Source organism: Eriocheir sinensis, unplaced genomic scaffold (assembly GCF_024679095.1).
Source record: "Eriocheir sinensis breed Jianghai 21 unplaced genomic scaffold, ASM2467909v1 Scaffold429, whole genome shotgun sequence".
NCBI lineage: Eukaryota > Metazoa > Arthropoda > Malacostraca > Decapoda > Varunidae > Eriocheir > Eriocheir sinensis.
Genome location: NW_026111753.1, coordinates 183294 through 202500, shown reverse-complemented (window position 1 = coordinate 202500; position 19207 = coordinate 183294). Strand labels below are relative to the sequence as shown.

General features: G+C 44.2%; 1 long non-coding RNA gene across 2 annotated transcripts in view; it reads right to left on the bottom strand.

Annotated features, from left to right (window-relative positions):
* LOC126992259 (uncharacterized) overlaps positions 1–19207 on the bottom strand; it is a 95767-nt gene that overhangs the window by 14322 nt on the left and 62238 nt on the right. For both annotated transcript variants that reach the window (XR_007746394.1, XR_007746393.1), the window contains exon 3: positions 12218–12255. This is a non-coding gene — a long non-coding RNA (uncharacterized LOC126992259). The remainder of the gene's footprint in view (positions 1–12217; positions 12256–19207) is intronic.

Below are 19207 nucleotides of genomic sequence, written 5' to 3'. Positions count from 1 at the left end.
GCCCTGCTCAGGATACAGCCTCCCTGCATCCCGCCGCGCCGCCGACCCGGGTAGGAAAGCTGGTCTCGAAGTAGTACTGTGTTTGTTGCGAGTAGAGCTGATTCATTACAGTTAAAGTTCTGCATTCTCGTTTTACTACTGGCGAACCGGGGAAGTTATGAGTGAACTACTGGTGGAAAGGGGAAGCGAATGCCCATCGCCTGCCATCCCACGACGCCTCCGCAGTTCTTGTCTAAGTCTTCCTTCCTTATGTCCTTCACCCATTCATCCTTTCTCTTGTTCCTTTCCTTCATCCCCTCTTTCATTCATTCATTCAGTTCAACCTTCCCTCTTTCCTTTCATGCTTTCTTCCCTTCTCTCATCTTTCTTTTCACCCTCCTCATCGTCTTTAAAGTATCCAATGAGTTTGAGAGCTTTATGTCAGCCAAGGTGTCTTCTTCGTCTCCTCCTCCTCCTCCTTCTCTTCCTCCTCCTTTGTCTTGCTCTTAAATTCAAGGACGTATAAAACCAGGAAGCACTTAAGAGCACTCGGATTAAGGCGGAAGAAGAAGGGACTACAACTTGCATACGGCTAACGTTAAGATGTTGAGATTTAGGAGTGACATGTGTATCCTTACGAGCCATGAAGTCTGCTCCTCATTATTTATATTTGTGGAGAGAAGCAATATTATTTTCAAGTCTCATAAAGTAGCCCAAATCATTTCAGTATCGTGTTTGGCTCCGATTACGGCGTTATAAAAGAGCCTCAACCAGGTTATGACATAAGGGAAAACACACATTTTTTTTTCTGTGTTATGTTAGGTAGTCTACGGGAGAGAGTGTGACGTTTAACTTTGATTACAACATTTAAGAGAGCCGTTCAAGAAGGCGCAGGTTATAACATAGGAAAACACACACACACACACACACACACACACACACACACACACACACACACACACACACACACACACACACAAATAAACGGTAATATAAGGAGACATAAAGGGGGAAAAATGGACCACTAGGATTTTGAAAGGATGAAGGGAGGGAAGGAAATGGGCAACTCCGCGTACAAGGCCTAAACGTGATCCCTCCGCCAGTCCGTACAGATGATTTGAGGGTCCTTCCGTGTGTGTGAAAAAATATATCTGAGTCCTTCCTTTTGTCATGCAGGACAGAAACGTGCATGCAGCCAGTTTCCCGGGACGCAATGAAGAAAAGAACAATAAACAAATGAAACGCGTATACAAATTTAAAAGAACAAAGACAACTGACGAGGAAAACGCATGTGAGTGTCAACAAGTCTAAAACAAATGCAAAATAAAATGCATGAAACATTCTTCGTATTTTTTGTGCTCACTGACTTTCTCTGACTGCGTTGAATAATTGGTTTAATATGCTTCTATTTCTTTTATATTTTTTTTTACACTTTTAAACGATAAAGGAGAAAGAACAAAACACAAAAAAAAGTAGCACCACACCTTCAACTTGCTGTCCCTTTCCTTTCTTTCTTCGTTCATTATTTATGCTGCTTTTTCCTTCAATTTAACCCATTCATCATCAAAGTCTCCGAAAAGAACTTAGGGGGATTTCACGCTGACCATGATGGCTTCTTTGTTTCCTCCTCCTCCTTCTCCTCCTCCTCCTCCTTCGCCTCCTTAACAACAGATCATCACGAGTTTGTGCTTCAGGCTTTGCAACAGTCGATGAGGCCCAACGACAGACATAACAGTAAAGGTAAAGGGCCCCGCCTCAGCTTCATATCAGCCACACACCGCAGGGCCCAACACGGCGAGCCTCTCGACGCCTCACACTTGGGAACTTGTCTTCGCCATCACTTTCCGGCGGACCATTACTTCCTGCTAATGGTGATCCAAGTTTGTTGGCTCGGAAAAATGGTGTGACTCATAGCGCAACAAAGTGCCCGGAAATGATTTAGGGCATGAAAAATTATATTAACTGCTAAAGTCTGCAGTACACACACACACACACACACACACACACACACACACACACACACATACACACACACACACAGGGTAGGGGGGTGGAGAGAGAGAGAGAGAGAGAGAGAGAGAGAGAGAGAGAGAGAGAGAGAGAGAGAGAGAGAGAGAGAGAGAGAGAGAGAGAGAGAGAGAGAGAGAGAGAGAGAGAGAGAGAGAGAGAGAGAGAGAGAGAGAGAGAGAGAGAGAATTAAAGCTGGCAGCCACATAGAATAACTTCCTGTAACATAACCATTCATGCGGAACTGGAAATATGTAAGAATATCACAATAATGTTAAATGAAGCTATAACGAGTGACCTTTAACTATATTATACTTTTGCTTCTTTGCCTCCCTCTCTATTCTCGGGCTGTCCAAGGACGGAGACACACACAGACCTTGCTCACATGCCACATTTCTCATTTAAAGGTACATCTCTCTTTTTTTTCTTTCGACTACACCGCTGGAGGAACGGCGTGTGTGCTCTCTGCCTTTGATGTTCCGCTGTGTTAAAATAAAGCTGCCCCGCTCCTCTCGGGAATTTAAATGCTTGCCATGCAAAATGTATGTGTATGTCTCTCTCTCTCTCTCTGTGTGTGTGTGTGTGTGTGTGCTCGTAAAATGAGAATAATCAAAACTTTCAACTGAGTACACGAAAATATATGCGTGATGAGTTTTCTCGAAAAATAAGGGAAAAGTTTTGAGGCCGCTTTGAAAAGTTAAAGTCAGGTGTAATAAAACTCGTAAAAATTCATGTGATGAAAAAACAGCGGCAACAGAAATACTACTACGAACCTAAGAAGGATATTTGCATAGCTTATTCAATAACTATAAACAATGCTAATGGCCAGGGAGTTAAAGCTTCCAGTCTGTCTCTCCTATTGATAGTTCTCTATTCTTTCCCTGGTATTTCTCCTCACTTCCCGCTCTCGTTTTGCTACTATCTATATGCTTTAGTCACAACTACGAGCAGAGATTTTTTTTCTTTCACCACCAACACATAATGCCGTTCACCAGCAGCGGCCAGTCGTGCACAAACTTTTCCGGCTACAGATGAGGTGATGACAAAAGTTTGTTAGCAGCTGTTTTGTGATTCCGGCCGGCAATCCCCAGCCGGTGTGTTTCAACCCCATCATCACCTACCCCATCCTTTGGTGCCGCAGCCAACAATGGATACACCTCACCCAGACTCTCTGTCGTGCAAAACGAGACCAAATACAATACGAATGTCATAAGGACTACACTTACAAGACGATATAATAACACGCAAGACTCCTTATCCAGAATCTCCATCGTGCAGAGCCTGATCACACACTACAAACGTCACGAAAACTGCACTTACAAGGTAATCTAGTAACACGCAAGACCCCTTATCCAGAAATTCCACAGTGCAAAACCAGACCCAATACGCTGCAAAAGTCATAAAGCTACTCTTACAAGGCAAAACAACAATATGCAAAACTAAAATAACTGAGTCCCTGGTCGGTGTCCTTTTCCTCCCCTTTCTATCGACTCGCCTGTGCCTACCCCTGTCGTCACACCGCCGCAAGCTGACACCACTGGCTGGCTGGCCGCTGATTCGAGACACGCACCAGAACAGAAGCTGGAGCGAGCAAGCTTTGTGGTGTGCCTGGAAATTGGCAGTGGTAGAGTATAGGTGGAGGGGGGGAATGGAGGAACCAAAAGAGATAGCCGCTGCGATGAGGCCCAACTAATAGTGTTATAATAGCATCTGGCGGCGTGCACAGCTTCATTCTGGATCTTGGTCTTGATCTTATTCCACTCTCGCCAGACAGTTGTTTAAATTGCGCTGCCACACTTTCCGCGAGTCAGCCTCGGTCACGATTCTCCCTTCCCCAGCGGCTCGCCAACGGCCCAGGCAACACTTTCAGAGCACCGCACAAGGCCAACGAGGAGTTCAAAGCTTCAAGGCACGCTGCAGAGGCAAGTGAGCAGCTGCCATGCCAAACTTTGCTCACTTTACAATGTCCTTACTGTCTGCAGAATACTATCCAAGAGCCAACTGCAGCTGCCACGACAATTCACATCTCTCCGGCTTCTCCCTCGCTTTCCATCTATAGCTCCTTCATATAAGCAATTTTCTACCCAGACCAGGACCCCGCCAACCTCAGAGCAATGATTCGCCTCACCCACAATGCTGACGTTACTCTGGAGACTCGACACATACATAATAGGCTGGTGGTAGAATGAGCATCGCCACCATCACAACCACTACCAACAACAACCCTAACACCACCAACACCACCAACAACAATGACAACAACAGCAGAGCCACTTTCAACACACGCACGTACCTAACAGAATGGTGGTGGAATGAACACCGCCACCACCACCACCATCACCACCGCCACCACCACCACCAACGACAACACTACCACCATCACCACCGCCACCACCACCACCAACGACAACACAACCACCATCACCACCGCCACCACCACCACCAACGACAACACTACCACCATCACCACCACCACCACCAACAACAACAACATTACCACCATCATCACCGCCACCACCATCATCAACGACAACACCACCGTCATCACCACCACCACCAACAACAACAACAACAACTCTAACACCACCATCACCCCCAACAACAACAACAACACTAACACCACCACCACCCCCACCACCAACAACGACAACAACAAGTGAGCTGGGGTGGCAGGCCGCGGGGCAGAGTGCGACGAGATACTAACGAGACCAAAAAGAGAAGAAGAGGGAGGCAGCGGAAAGGGATATCCTAATACATTTTCACTTTTCCATTCTCTCTCACTCTCTCTCTCTCTCACACACACACACACACACACACACACACACACACATAAGACAGTGAGATTCGTAAACAAGGGAGGAATGAAGGACTAGTTTATATTAAGACTGTATACACGTGCAGATACGCATGCATATAAAGGAAAAAGTAATATATTATTTTTTTTTCTCCCCCACATGACGCTGCGAGATTGGACGAGAGTATGCAGAAAAGTTGAAACTAAAAGGGAAGAGGAAGCACTGTTTTATATATTATGATTGTGTGTGTGTGTGTGTGTGTGTGTGTGTGTGTGTGTGTGTGTGTGTGTGTGTGTGTGTGTGTGTGTGTGTGTAGTTCTTTAGTTTTGTACCACATAGCTACACAGTATTCCAAATGACACTAAAGCATATAATAAAAATTTAGCCCAACACAAAAGAAAATGCCTCATCTTACTCCTAAAAATATGCACACAGGAACCACATACAGGAAACTTCTTTCTTCTTGCTTATTTAGAGTCTTCCCCCTAATGACCCTGACGCACTGAGGAGGAGGAGGAGGAGGAGGAAAAGGTGGCGGAGTAGGAGGAGGAAGAGGAGAACGAGGACGACAAGGAAAATGAGGAAGGGGAGGAGGAGGAGGAAGCAGAGGCGAAGGCGGAGGCGGGGTCGGAGGAAGAGAAGGAGGAAGCGGAGGCGAAGGAGGAGAAGGAGGCGGGGGCGGAGGAAGAGGAGGAGGGGGGAGCGGGGGCGGAGGAGGAGGAGGAGGAGGAGGAGGAGCATAATGTGTCTTGTGGACGAGGGAATCTTGTATCCTCTTGCCCCTATTACGTCACTTGTACAAGATTTTTTTTCTTTTCCTCCTAAAAAAAAATGTCAGTCTCGTTATCTTTCTTGCCTCATTTCTCCATTTCGCCCTTTTTTTATATATATATTTTTTCCTTCCCAACATAACGGTTCTTTTTTTTTTCTTTTGTCTTGCTCGATTTTTTCATTATATTCTCATTTTTACTTTCTCCTCCGTTCTTTCTTGCTCTTTCTCATTTTACGCTCTCTCACCAATCTCATGTTCAGTTTTTCTTTCTTCCCTCCTCTTCCTCCTCTTCCTTCTTCGTATGTCCTTCCTACTCTCCTTCCTTCCTTCTTAACCTATTCCTCTGTCCTTCCTTGCATTTTCTTTTCTTACTTCCTCACCAATCTCATGTTCAGTTTTTCTTTCTTCCCTCTTCTTCCTCCTCTTCCTTCTTCGTATGTCCTCCTTCCTACTCTCCTTCCTTCCTTCTTAACCTATAGCTCTGTCCTTCCTTGCATTTTCTTCTCTCACTTCCTCATCAATCTCATCTTCACATTTTCTTTCTTCCATCCTTTGCTTCTTTCTCTTTCTCTCTACGTCCTTCCTACTCTCCTTCCCTCCTTCCTGCCCTCCCTTACTCCATTTCTTCCTTTCTCCGGGCTTCCTCTTCTTTAGCTCCCTTCGCCCCTCCCTTCATTCTTCACTCCCTCCATCCGAACATCATATTTCATTCCCTCCTTTCCTCGCTCTCCCTATTTCTCCATCTTCTCTACACTCGCCTTTCCCCCCCCCCCCCCCCTCTCTCTCTCTCTCTCTCGCTTCCTCCAACACTCCTAACCCCAAGAGCCTTTCGACATAGGATCCGGACACCGCTAATGGGTTCCCTGCGATAGGTTCGGCAGTCAAACACAGCCTTAAGCCCGTCCTCTTACACGCTTTTGGGCTCCCTCAACCGATACTTCCATAGGCCACAAAGGAGATTAGTTGGCGTTCTCATGGCTGGGTTTTTTGTCACGTTAATGGTGGAGAAGCTTTGTCAAACTACCACAAGACTCATAACACTAACCATGGAAATACCGACAACTTCTATGAAAGCCTTAGGAAACGTGTGGGTGGGTGTGCCCCGAAATCTTTGAGAGTATAGGCTTTGGGGACAGAGGCTGCAAGGGCGACAGTTCCAAATGAGCAGGAGGGAAGGAGGGAGGGGAGAGGGGCAGGGAAAGGCGACGGCGGAGGAAAGAGGAATGATTCGAAGAGGAAGGAATGAAATGCGAGGTTTTAGAAATAAGGACTGCACGTGTACCTCATTTTCTCCTCACCTCCAACCCTCAACCCCCCCTCCCCTGACCCCCCCCCCCTCCCTGTACTCATTACTTCCCACCTGGTCCCCTAACCTAACTCTCCACCCTCCCTCTCTCTCTCCCGTTCTCATATCGTTCCTTCCTCCTCTCCCCTCGTACAGCTACTTTCCCTCCCCTTTCAGAAAATACTGCGCTACCTCTCCTAATGTAAAAGATTGTAATGGACTCTGCCAGTTCTACGCCTGTTCAGAATCGATTATGTATTTTTTATGCTTTTTACTTCGCCATCTCTCTATCTGAATACCAATTGACAGTCCCGTAAAAATAGTTCGTTTCGCTGTATGATTCTTTTTTTATTACTTTTCTCTTTATTCAGAAGTAGGAGTGTTATTGATGGCACAGTTGATGGCCTTGGGAGTGGCGGGCTATGGGAATGTGTGTGATAGGTATTGTGTGTGTGTGTGTGTGTGTGTGTGTGTGTGTGTGTGTGTGTGTGTGTGTGTGTGTGTATCTTGTGGGGTGTGAGGAGAGAGAATAAAAAGGAGCATTAGCGGGACAGGCTGAACAAAGACGTGAGTAACAACGCCATTAATATTACAACCTCTGTCGCTCTACTACTGTCGCGAGGTAAGAGGGCGCCCCCCTTCCCTTGAGATTCCTTCAATTTTTTTTCCGCCTACCTCCGTACTCCATTTTATTTTCCCGTTCTGAAATTGAGTTCGTATCCTTTTCGTTTTCTTAAGTCTTTTTTTTTCCTTGTTTTTCGATGTTTTTTGTGTTTCATTTCAATTTTTCGTTGTTATGCTTTTCGTGTGTTGTTGAGTTTGTTGGTCACAGGTTTGCTGTTTGTTATATTTAATTCCTTCTTCTTGTTACTATTATTAGTATTTGTCGTTCTATTCCTAATCCAACTTGTTCCACTCAAGGGACCGGACAGACTTTGCTGGTCCCTACTACACAGTGTTTGGAAAGCTCACCCACTCCCCTCCCATTACACAACTCGAGTTTAGGTGTTTTAAAGCTCTTGACACCCGACCGTGCTATTATTTCTGACTGGGGAACAAAGGATTTCGTGACCTTCAATGCCTCGAACACAATACTTTTATCAACCTGACAACTCGACACAACGTTCCATACTTTAATCCACTATTTCTGTAACACCCAACTGTCCTTTTCTATGTACATAAAGCATTCTCGGTATATCCTTAACTCAGAATCTCGACTGGAAACTTCGTATCTTATCTATTGCAAAATCACCTTCCTCGAGGTTAGGCATTCTGTATCGTCTCCACCAGTTTTCCTCCTTCCCATATGCTAACCATTTATCAGGGACTCGTCCGCCCCTGAATGAAATTTAAATCCGATGTGTGGGACTCTTCAACCACACAGCTGTTTTTGGAAAGAGCTCTCCGCTTCATCGACTCCCCTCCTCTAATTGACCGTCTTTTCTCCTTTAAAGGCTGCCGCAGTGTTGCTCCTCTTGCTGTCTTTTATTTTCTATTTTCGTACTAACTGCTCCTCTGAACATACTAAGTACAAGCCTCCGCCACTCCATCTCCTTACACAACTTTCCACTCAAACATTTTAAGGCTGTCTAGATTCCTACTGGAGCTAGCAAGTATCTATCATCTTTCGTCCCTTTCACCGGTAAACTTTTATGGAACAGCTTTCCTTTGTATTTCCTCCATCCAATGATTTAAACCCTTTCATGAGTGGAATATCAAGACACCAAACAATAGTTATCACTCTTCCGATGCCCTATTTTATTTTACGGCAGCTGCGTGTGGAGGATTTTATTTATTTATGTGGTTATGTTTTGTCCTTGCCTTGCCTCCTGTCCCGTAAAAACATAATTCATTACTATCCTCACTCTCACATTTTTTATCACTACAACCATTACCATCACCATCACCACCACCACCACCACTACCACCACCACCATCATGACCCGAATACAATCTCGATGTCATTTTCTCTTCCTCCCTTTGCTCTCGTCCTCCCCTCCTTCCGTCCTTCCTTCCTTCCTTCCCTCCTTCCGTCCTTCCTTTCTCCCTTCCTTCGCGCCATCATCCCGTTCAATCGATCATGTTCTCGTTTCCAGGCCTCGCCGATCAACGCCCCGCCTCGTTTCATGGTCACAAGATACATTTCCATCAGGCTGGCTTCCCCTCCGCGCCGCCCAAGCCTCGCCCTTTATATCAATGTTCCTCCCATCGCCGGCATCTTCCCTTATCCTCTAAATGGCTTCAGCTGCCTTCAAAGTAGCCAGCGTCCCATTTTACTCCTCCTTCTCCTCCTCTGCTTCTTCTTCCTCTTTCTTGAGCTCCTTAGTCATTTTCTCCGTCTATGTATTTTTTTCCACTCGACCATATCCTATTCCTCATCCCTCGAATCGCTCCATTTTTCTTCCTTTTTTTAGTGTTTTATGTTTTTGGTATTGTTTGTGTTTTTCGAGGTCATTTTTTTTCGCCTAACCCTGGCCCTTTCTACACTTTTCTCCTTTTTTCAGTTTCTTAGATTTTTTTTCCTTTTATATAAATATTTTTTTTTACCCTCGACCATATCCTATTCCTCATTCTTGGATTCGTTCACTTTTTATTTATGTTATTGTTTTGTGTTCTTGGTATTGTTTGTGTTTTTCGAGATCATATTCTTTTGCCTAAATCAAACTCCTTCTATTCCTATTTTTCCTTTTTCCACGTTTTCCTTCCCTTTTTTTGCATCGAATTCGTTCTTTCTCCTCCATGCTCTATATTTCTTTTCTTTTTTCACTTTTTGTACGTTTTTACCCCCTTTTCAATTACCTTTTTTTTTCGATATTCAATTCTTTGTTAGCCTTATTTTCTTTTTCCATGGAACGGTTTCGCTCTCGATAATACCCGGGTCGGCAACACCCTTCAGCTTCGTCGCCGATTCATCAACAGGTGCAAACGACTGAATTCCAAATGGAGGTTAGATTGATTTACGGTCGAGGCAGGGAGACGGGAAATAAATTGTTCTCAGGAGCTGCCATATGTGGACCGAGTGGCTTTTAGTTGCTTCTTTGTAAAATTATAGGCTGTTATTACAAGACACATTCGCTTCTCACATCAGCGATTTCTAAGGGTCAAAGAGGGGATCAATAAGATTCTAATGATTTTTTGGGGGGCTCATGGTACAGAAGAAGGGTCAAATTCGCACCAGGGTCATAAAACTACTAATGCTCACAACTCCTACGAAAGCCTTGTTAATTATGTGTTCTTGGTCGGCGAAATGTTTTATAATGTGACCCATAGTGTCTCCTCCTTCATCTCGTTTATTCATTGTTTCCTTCTTAGTTCACTGCCTTCCCTTCGCTTCATCCCTCCCCCCGTCTTCTTTTACTGCTTTTTCTCCATCTTGTTCTTGTTCTTGATGTTGCTGTTCTTCTTTTTCTTCTTATTCCTTATTTCTGTCTTCCTTTTTTTCATCTATTTCTTTTTCGCCTTCCTCTACCTTTTGTCTTTGTTGTTGTTGTTGTTGTTGTTGTTGTTGTTGTTCTTCTTCTTCTTCTTCTTCTTCTTCCTCTTCTTCTTCTTTTTCTCCTCCTCCTTTTTATCTCTCTTTCTCATCCACCTCCACCTCCTCCTCCTCCTCCTCCTCCTCCTCCTCCTCCTCCTCCTCCTCCTCCTTCTCCTCCTTCATATCCTCCTCCTCCTCCTCCTCCTCACCTCGTCTTCATCCAATCAAAACTTCACTTCTCCCCATACACCCAATCATCGCTAACAAAAACGACACACTTTCCTCTTTTAAAACCTCTTCAGGCCAATGATTTGTGTCTTGTTACTCGTGTGAATCGCTGCCTCAACTTCCCTCGAACCTTTCTTTAACCCCTATTCTTTCTTAATCTTTCTCTCTTTCACTCATTTTGTCGACTTTTTGTAAACCTTTTCAAAGCACCATTGTGTCTATTCTCTTGGGGGAATCTTCCTCTCAATATAGTTTTTTTATTTTCCGTCATCCTTTAATAACACATTTTTCTTCGACGTTTAAAAGCTTTCCACGCCAACATTGTATCTTATCCCTCGTATCTCCTTCCATTTCCCTTCTTCCAACCTCCTCACCTTTTCCTTCTTTTATAAGCCTAGTCTCTGTCATTTTCAATTACTAACCTAATGTAGGCTTTCAAGCCGACTTTGTGTGTGGAGGGGGCGGTACGTGTGTGTGTGTGTGTGTGTGTGTGTGTGTGTGTGTGTGTGTGTGTCGTTATGTTTTTCTATTAATAGCCTAATGTAACCTTTTCAATTAACTGTGTGTGTGTGTGTGTGTGTGTGTGTGTGTGTGTGTGTGTGTGTGTGTCGTAATGTTTTTTTCTACTATTAACCTAATGTAACATTTTCAGTTAACTCTGTGTATGTGTGTCTGTGTGTGTGTGTGTGTGTGTGTGTGTGTGTGTGTGTGTGTGTGTGTGTGTGTGTAAGTATGGTGGTGGGGGCTCACCCTCTCTATAATTCCTTCTCTCTGTGTGTGAGGGGGAGGCTCTTCCTTTCTATAATTCCTTCTGTGTGTGTGTGTGTGTGTGTGTGTGTGTGTGTGTGTGTGTGTGTGTGTGTGTGTGTGTGTGTGTGTGTTCTGTATTGCTGGCCACAATTCTAGGGAAACTCTGCCTCGCGACAGCCTCGGGAAATTGGTTGCCTCCGCGTTGAAGAAGGTGCAGGTAACAGCCGTCACCTGGGGAGGAAGGCGAGAGTCTGGCCCTTAGGTTGAGTGAGGAGAGGGAGGCCGGTGCGGGTGAGCGGGGAGCCTTCACACGAGGACACTGTTACACCCCAGACGTGGTAAGTGAGTCTTGTTCTATGGAGGAAATGGGCACTCATTGGAAGGTGGACCGTGGCGTGTGCATAAAGGAGGAAACGATTGCTTAGGAAGAGTAATGGCGAAACTGTAGCACCAAGATGAAAGTTGCCGGCGGGGTGCAGCGGTCGTGGCGGAGGAAATGGTTGTGGAGGAAGAACAGAGACCAAATTGGAGATCGCCAGGGAGAGAAAGGACGATGGGGTGTTGGTTGGTGAGAATATGGTTGTATGGGAAGAGCAAGGATGCAAATAGTATAAACACGATTTTTGTTTTTGCTTATAAAAAAAAAAGATTTCAACTGAGAGAGAGAGAGAGAGAGAGAGAGAGAGAGAGAGAGAGAGAGAGAGAGAGAGAGAGAGAGAGAGAGAGAGAGAGAGAGAGAGAGAGAGAGAGAGAGAGAGAGAGAGAGAGAGAGAGAGAGAGAGAGAGAGAAAAAATAAAGTGTGACAGGTAGATAAAAAAAAAAAAGCTAACTCAAAGCAAACAGAAAGAATGCACACGTGGACACCTCAAGCCAGACACATGATTGATAAATGGCCAAGGAAAAACAAAGGAAACAAAACACTTACCCGCGTTGTAGCTACACAGGCACACACGAACAGTTAATCTGGAAAAAGAAAACCAATGTAACTATGAACATACCTATAATAAGCATAAAAAAGTCACACAATAGAATATGAATATGATGCAGTAGACAAAACCATTAAGTATCGATGACAGAGAGAAAGGAGTGGAGTTAACGTTTTGATGATACAAGAAAAAACTGAATGGATAGAAACAAGTAGAATAAGACTAACCATACTAATGCATAAAAAGAACGTTAGCAAGCATTTAAAAACCCATCCAATAGACCATTCTTTGAGTGTTATCCATCTAATCTAGATAAGTATATATAATAGCAGCGTGTATGTTTAATAAAGGTGAAGAAGAAGAGCAAGGAGAGCAAAAACAAGACGAAAACAAGAATAAGAAGACAAGAACACCAACAAGAAGAAAACAGAAAACAAAAACAAGAACAATATGAACAAGAACCAGAGCAACAAAAACAAGAACTCGAACTAGAACAAGAACGAGAACCACAAGAACAACAACAAAAAAAACAGAACAAAAACAACAACAGGATAAAAAAAAGAAGTAAAAGAAAAGGAAAAGTCAGTGGCGTGAACGATGAGAGGCGTGAGAATATTCAGTAGAGAATTATACATTTCGAAGCGGAAGAAATATGAAAAGGTATAAAGTAAAGTGCACCATTATGAAAACCACTTCAGTTAAATTCCTCCACCAATCACTAGCAGGGAGCCAGCATCGATTTGGATTATCCGGAAGAAAGAAAAGGAGAAGGGGGAAGGGAGGAAGGGAAAGAAGAAAAAAAACGAAGAAAGAAGAAGAAGAAGAAAAAAGAAGAAGAAGAAAAAGAAGAAGAACCAGAAAAAGAAGAAGAAAAAAGAAGAAAAGAAGAAGAAGAAGAAAAGAAAGCATAAAAAGAAAGAAAAAGAAAAAAGAAAATGATGATGATGATGATTGAGAGGAAGAACACAGAATAAAGCACAGAAGAAAAATAATACCATGAACATTAAACACTCTTGAACAGCAGAACACGAAGACAGACACAGGAATAATATTGGAGGCAGAAATAGAAAGAGACGGCAAGAAGGAAAGAAAAGAAGGAGGAGGAGGTAATGGAGGGGATCTATTGGGGTCGAGTTCTTTACGAGCGCCATAAAGGAGAGCTTGCGTAATGTCGCTTCATTGGGCATGCCGTCAGCGAAAAATGAAAGAGAAATGCTGACGTTCACGCTGCACAATGATAGTTTTCCTTCCTCCCACGATTATGATATTTTTCGCCCCGGAGTGAATGAAAGGAACAGTGAGCCCTTGCCGAAAAGAACAAAACCGTATTCTTCCCTTTAATACTCTTCCTACCGCAGTGCCAATAAGAAATAAAGTCGTATTGTCCTCTTCAATAATAGTTTTCTTTTCGCAGTACTAATAAGAAATAAAAATCGTATTCTTCTACTTAATAATATTTTTCCTATCACAGTACCAATATAGAAATAATCGTATTGTTCTGTTTAGTAATACTTTTCCTGTCACAGAATGAACGAACATAAAGCTAATCCTTACTCATAAAATAATCCCTCAGCATGGGGCTTGTCAAGAAGAGTTAAAGTATTTATGAATCAAAAATGTAAATCTTTTGTAAAATTTATTGTAGCTTCCTCTCAGCCTTCTCGCACTCTATTAAAACTCGTGAACCTTTCTCGCTCTTTGTCAAACCTCCTGTGTGTGTGTGTGTGTGTGTGTGTGTGTGTGTGCTCTCTCTCTCTCTCTCTCTCTCTCTCTCTCTCTCTCTCTCTCTCTCTCTCTCTCTCTCTCTCTCTCTCTCTCTCTCTCTCTCTCTCTCTCTCTCTCTCTCTCACACACACACACACACACACTTAAAAATCAATATCTCTATCACTCTCTCTTCCTGACATCGAAAAATCATCTCCTTACAAATTTCCTGTGAGAAAACATCCTGTTGATCGACCTGCCTCCTGCCTTTCCTCCATCCCTATCCTTTACCTTCAATCCTCCTTTCCTCCCCTCTTCCCTTCCCTGCATCCTTCTCTGTCCTCCTTCCTTCTCTCCTCCAGTACAGCCCTCTCACTTTTCCTCCTCTCTCTCTCTCGATCTTGACCTCCCAGTAACCCATTCTTCCCTTCCTTCATCTTTATTCTCTTCCCGTTTTCGTACTTCTATCCCACTCTCTCTTTCCCGTTGTACCTCTCTCAGGCTCTCTCTTTTGTTACCTCCGTAAGTTCTTTCACTCACCCTTTCCTGAACAAAAAATATGAAGATTTTTTTTTTTTCATATTTGTTGCCTATAGCGCCGGTAGGTTCTCGTAACTGGTCGATGCCCCTAATCCATCAGTGCCGTATATTAATTTTATTTGTAGTGGCTGCCGCGAAACAGCTATTTATAGGATTTACATAGATATTCAAACTACACAGGCCCTATGGTTTGAACTGAGTGGTCTGTCCCTAAACCTAAACGATCAGAAAGTCCTTGCATTTTTTTGAATACTGAAATGGAGTGCTACAACTCTGGTGAAAAAAAATGTATTGCAGTCGGAATACATTTGTTTACAATTTAGTTTTGAGCCATTATTCCTTGTTCGAAACGTGTCATCTAATATAAAAATAAAAATGGATTTGTCCACATCCGTAAAGCCATTAAGCATATTCAAACATTTCAAGAATTTAGGAGGTGACGTTTCTGAAGAGAGACTAAGACAAGGGATGAGAGTCTTTCATTTTACCGTTTTGGCACAAAGAAGAGAACGTCTTTGTTGCCCTCCGTTGGACATGTAGTTTATCCATGTCCTTCGCATGATGGGGAGACCAAGAACTGTACAGTATATTCCAAGTGGGGTCTGACTAAACTATTGCATAGCGGTAGTATTATATCTTTATTTTTAAACGAGAAGTTTCTTTTAATGCAGCTCACCACGAACGATCGTGTTGTTCGTGGTGAGAATGTTAAAAATGGTTTAGTGGCAATAGTGGTGCATGGTGGTGGTGGTGGCGGTGTCAATAATGATTTTGGTGGTTGTGGTGGTGGTGTGGTGTGGAGGTGGTGGGAAGTGTTATCACGAGTGTTCCTTGTGACGTGGGGGAAGCGAAGCATGAAGAAAAAGGATTTAGTGAGAAAACACCCTGTTTGTCGAGAAGGGCAGGCCATGCGATGGAGGAAAGGGTGGAGGGAAGTGGAAGGTACATGAAAGTTGTAGATCTGCATGTGTGTGTGTGTGTGTGTGTGTGTGTGTGTGTGTGTGTGTGTGTGTGAGAGAGAGAGAGAGAGAGAGAGAGAGAGAGAGAGAGAGAGAGAGAGAGAGAGAGAGAGAGAGAGAGAGAGAGAGAGAGAGAGAGAGAGAGAGAGAGAGAGAGAGAGAGAGAGAGAGAGAGAGAGAGAGAGAGAGAGAGAGAGAGAGAGAGAGAGAGAGAGAGAGAGAGAGAGAGAGAGAGAGAGAGAGAGAGAGAGAGAGAGTCCGGAATAATTTACGGGATGGATTATGTATATAAGAAAGACTGAAGGGAATGATAAAAAAAAAAGAAATGAAAAATGGTCAGATCTCCTCTTGACTAACCTAACAGAAAAGAACAGTCCACGAATCTGGTTGAACCTTTCTATTATTCTATTGGAAGAGGATGGTGATGATAAAACAAAAGAGCAGAACGAACGTGCGAGTAGGTATATGTGTTCCCGATGAAGCGACAGAGAGCAAGGTGCATTAAGCATGACACTACGAAGTGGACTGCATGGAAGGATCCGGCGGGTTGAGGCTTGTAAATCAATGACACAGATGAATAAGACAGTGAAGCAGGAGGAGGTGGTGGCAATGGCAGTGGCGATGATGGTGGTAGCTAGGACACGGTTTGGTTACAGCAAGATACCACCAGCACACCATCGTTCACGCCAGTTACTTCCCTGCGGCAGCAATATACGGATAGTCGCAGTGGTGGAGGTGGTGGCTGTCATGGTATGTATGAGGCGCGACACGGTTTGGTTACAGCAGGATACCACCAGCACACCATCGTTCACTCCAGTTACTCTCCTGCGGCAACACTATACGGGGAGACGCAGTGATGAAAGAGTTACGTCAGAACAACAAGAAAAGGTCCCCGGTCAGCGATATTTCACACACACACGCACACACACACACACAAAGGTCAGTGCGACATTTTACATCAGCCGGAAGGAGAATAGCTGAACAGGCAAATACGAGTATGTAAAGAATTTAACTCCTATCTCGTACACGTTTCTAATGGCGAGTGCGTGTCTTTGTTTAGGCGTGTGAATTTGGTTATCATGCAGTTTTCCACTTACCATGTTACTGTTACTCATGTTTGTGGCTCTGCTTGAGTAGCGTGGGAGCCAATTAAAAACATACCAGACTGACTGACTGACTGACTGTGACCTTCAGGTTTTAGCACACCTCACCTTTGCTCAGCCTGCTTCTCTGGTTCGAAAGCCTTCAAAAGATGCATTCGGTTTCTCACCATTTCCTCACTTTTTTTTTTTTTTTTTTTTTTTTTACGTCGCGGCCTATAGCGCCGGTAGGCTTTTTCCCGGTGGGGCCTGATGGTCGGCCCAAGGCTTCTTCCCGGTGGGTCCTGATGGTCGGCCCAGCCCGTTCTGGCGCAGGCGAGTGTTTATAGTGGCGCCATCTTGGTTATCATATTATACAGACAACACAACTTTACGGAAAATCTACGAAAACGACGATGATGAACGAAAAGGAAGAAGAGGAAGGAAAAAAGTAATCATATACAGAAAAGCAATGAAAAAAAACGCACAAAATAATGATGAAAAACATAAATATAGAAAATTTACAGACAACACAACATTACGGAAAATCTACAAAAACGACGATGATGAACGAAAAGGAAGAAGAGTAAGGAAAAAAGGTAATCATATACAGAAAAGCAATGAAAGAAACACAAAATAATGATGAAAAATATAAATAAAGAAAATCACAACAAAAGAAGAGAAATATAGCTAAACATAAACGGAGGAATGAATGGAGCAAGGAAAGAAAAGGAGACCAACAGATTATTAAAAGACTTAAAAATAATACGGAGAGCAGAAATTAAAAGCCAGGAAAGGAATGAGAAAGCTAAGTACTCATAAAAGTGAACATAAATTGAATAAACACGCAATGCAGAGCAGAGACAAAGGACGTAAGGGGAGGAAGGTGGAGAGAATACGAGGGGAGAGAAGAGGGAGAAGAGGGAGAGGAAGGAAAGCAGAGGAAAGATTGGGAAACGAGACGGAAAGAAGGGATACGAAAAATAAGAGGAGAGGGGAAGAGAGGAATGGAGAGAGATGAAAGGAGAAGAGAGAGAGAACAGGAGAGTTGATGAAGAGAGGCTTGGTGGTGAGAGATGAGGAGAGGAGAAGAGGGGAAGAGCGGAGAAAGAAGCAGAAGAATAGACTAGGAGAGGAGGGTGAGAGGAGAGACAGAAGATTAACAGGAAGAGAAGAAGAGAGAAGCAAGGAGAAAAAAAGAAAAAAGGAGAACAATGGAAGAAGGGGAATGAATGGAAGACGGACAGGAAGGAGAACGGGGTGCATGCAAGAATAAAGAAGAAAAAAGATGAAAGGAGAGGAGATGTGAGGAGGTAGAAAGAGACCAGAATTAGGAAAGGAGGAGAAGGAGAAGGAGGAGGTAGGTGCAGTAGGAGGAGGAGAAAGAGAAGAAGGAGGAGGAAGAGGAGGAGGAAAAGGAGGAGGAGATAAAGAAAACCCAGCAGCGATCAAGAACACCCGGCGAGGAGACATCCAGCAGACCAGCAGAAGCAGAAGCAAAGTTGAGACAGAGAAAGAGACAAAGAAAGAGAAAGCAGTGATCGTGGCGGCAGAGACAAGCAGGAAGAGAAGCAGAAGAGATGGTAGTGGCGGCAGCAGTGGTAGCGGTATTGGTGTTGGTCGTGGTAGCAGTGGTAGCAGTAAGAGAGGAGTAGGAGTAGGAGACAAAGCGGAAGCAATACCAACAGAAGCAGAATCGGGAAGCAGAAACAAAAGGGGACACAGCAGAGACAGCAGTGGTTGTAGTTGTGGTTGGTGGTAGTGGTGGTAGCAGCAGGACGCAAGAAATGATAATGCCGATAAACTTCAAGCAGGCGCAGAAGCAGCAGGAGACACAATAACAGCAGTGGTTAATGGTGGTAGTGACGGTAGCAGAAGTATTTGCGGGTTAGTAGTGGTAGTCGCAGTTAGTGGTAGTGATGGAAGAAGTGGTGTTAGTGGTTTGTGGTAGTGATGGTAGTGGGAGTAGTGGCAGCAGGTAGTGGTTAGTGATGGTGATAGCATTAGTGGTGGCAGTGGTTAGTGGTTGTGCTGGAGGTAGTAGTAGTAGTAGTGGTAGTGGTTACTGGTGGGTGGGAATGACGGCAGGAATAGTGACAGTGGTTAGTGATGATGGTGGGATGGTAGTGGTGGTGATGATGGCAGGAGAGGTTGGCAGCAGTTAGAGGTAGTGACCATGGTAGGAACGGTGGCAGCGGTGGTTAGAGGTAGCCGTGGTCAATGATATTAGAGTCAGTGGGAGCAGCTCAGAGCGTCGGCCGTATAATAACTCATAAGGAAATTCCATTAGGCGAGGCTCAAGTGTGTCAGGGCGGAGGCGTCCCCCATAAGACACGAGGAGGCCGGACCATCTGGAACCGTGAATGCTTGCTGCTCAACCAACCATCCTGCCAGGCCCCCTCTCCCTCCCTCCTACCCCGCCCAGAATGTGTGTGTGTGTGTGTGTGTGTGTGTGTGTGTGTGTGTGTGTGTGTGTGTGTGTGTAAAATTCAAGTCGTGCCCATGAAGCGGCCCTATGAGCTAAAGCTTTTTCTGGAGGGGTACTGGCAGGCGATTGAGTCCAGCACATGATCAGACCGTGGGTGCAAGCTTTTTCCGGAGGGGTACTGGCAGGCGATTGAGTCCAGCACATGACCAGCCCGTGGGGGAAAGCCTCACTCATATTTCATTCTAACCTTTTATTGTTGTCTAATGGGTCAATACATTC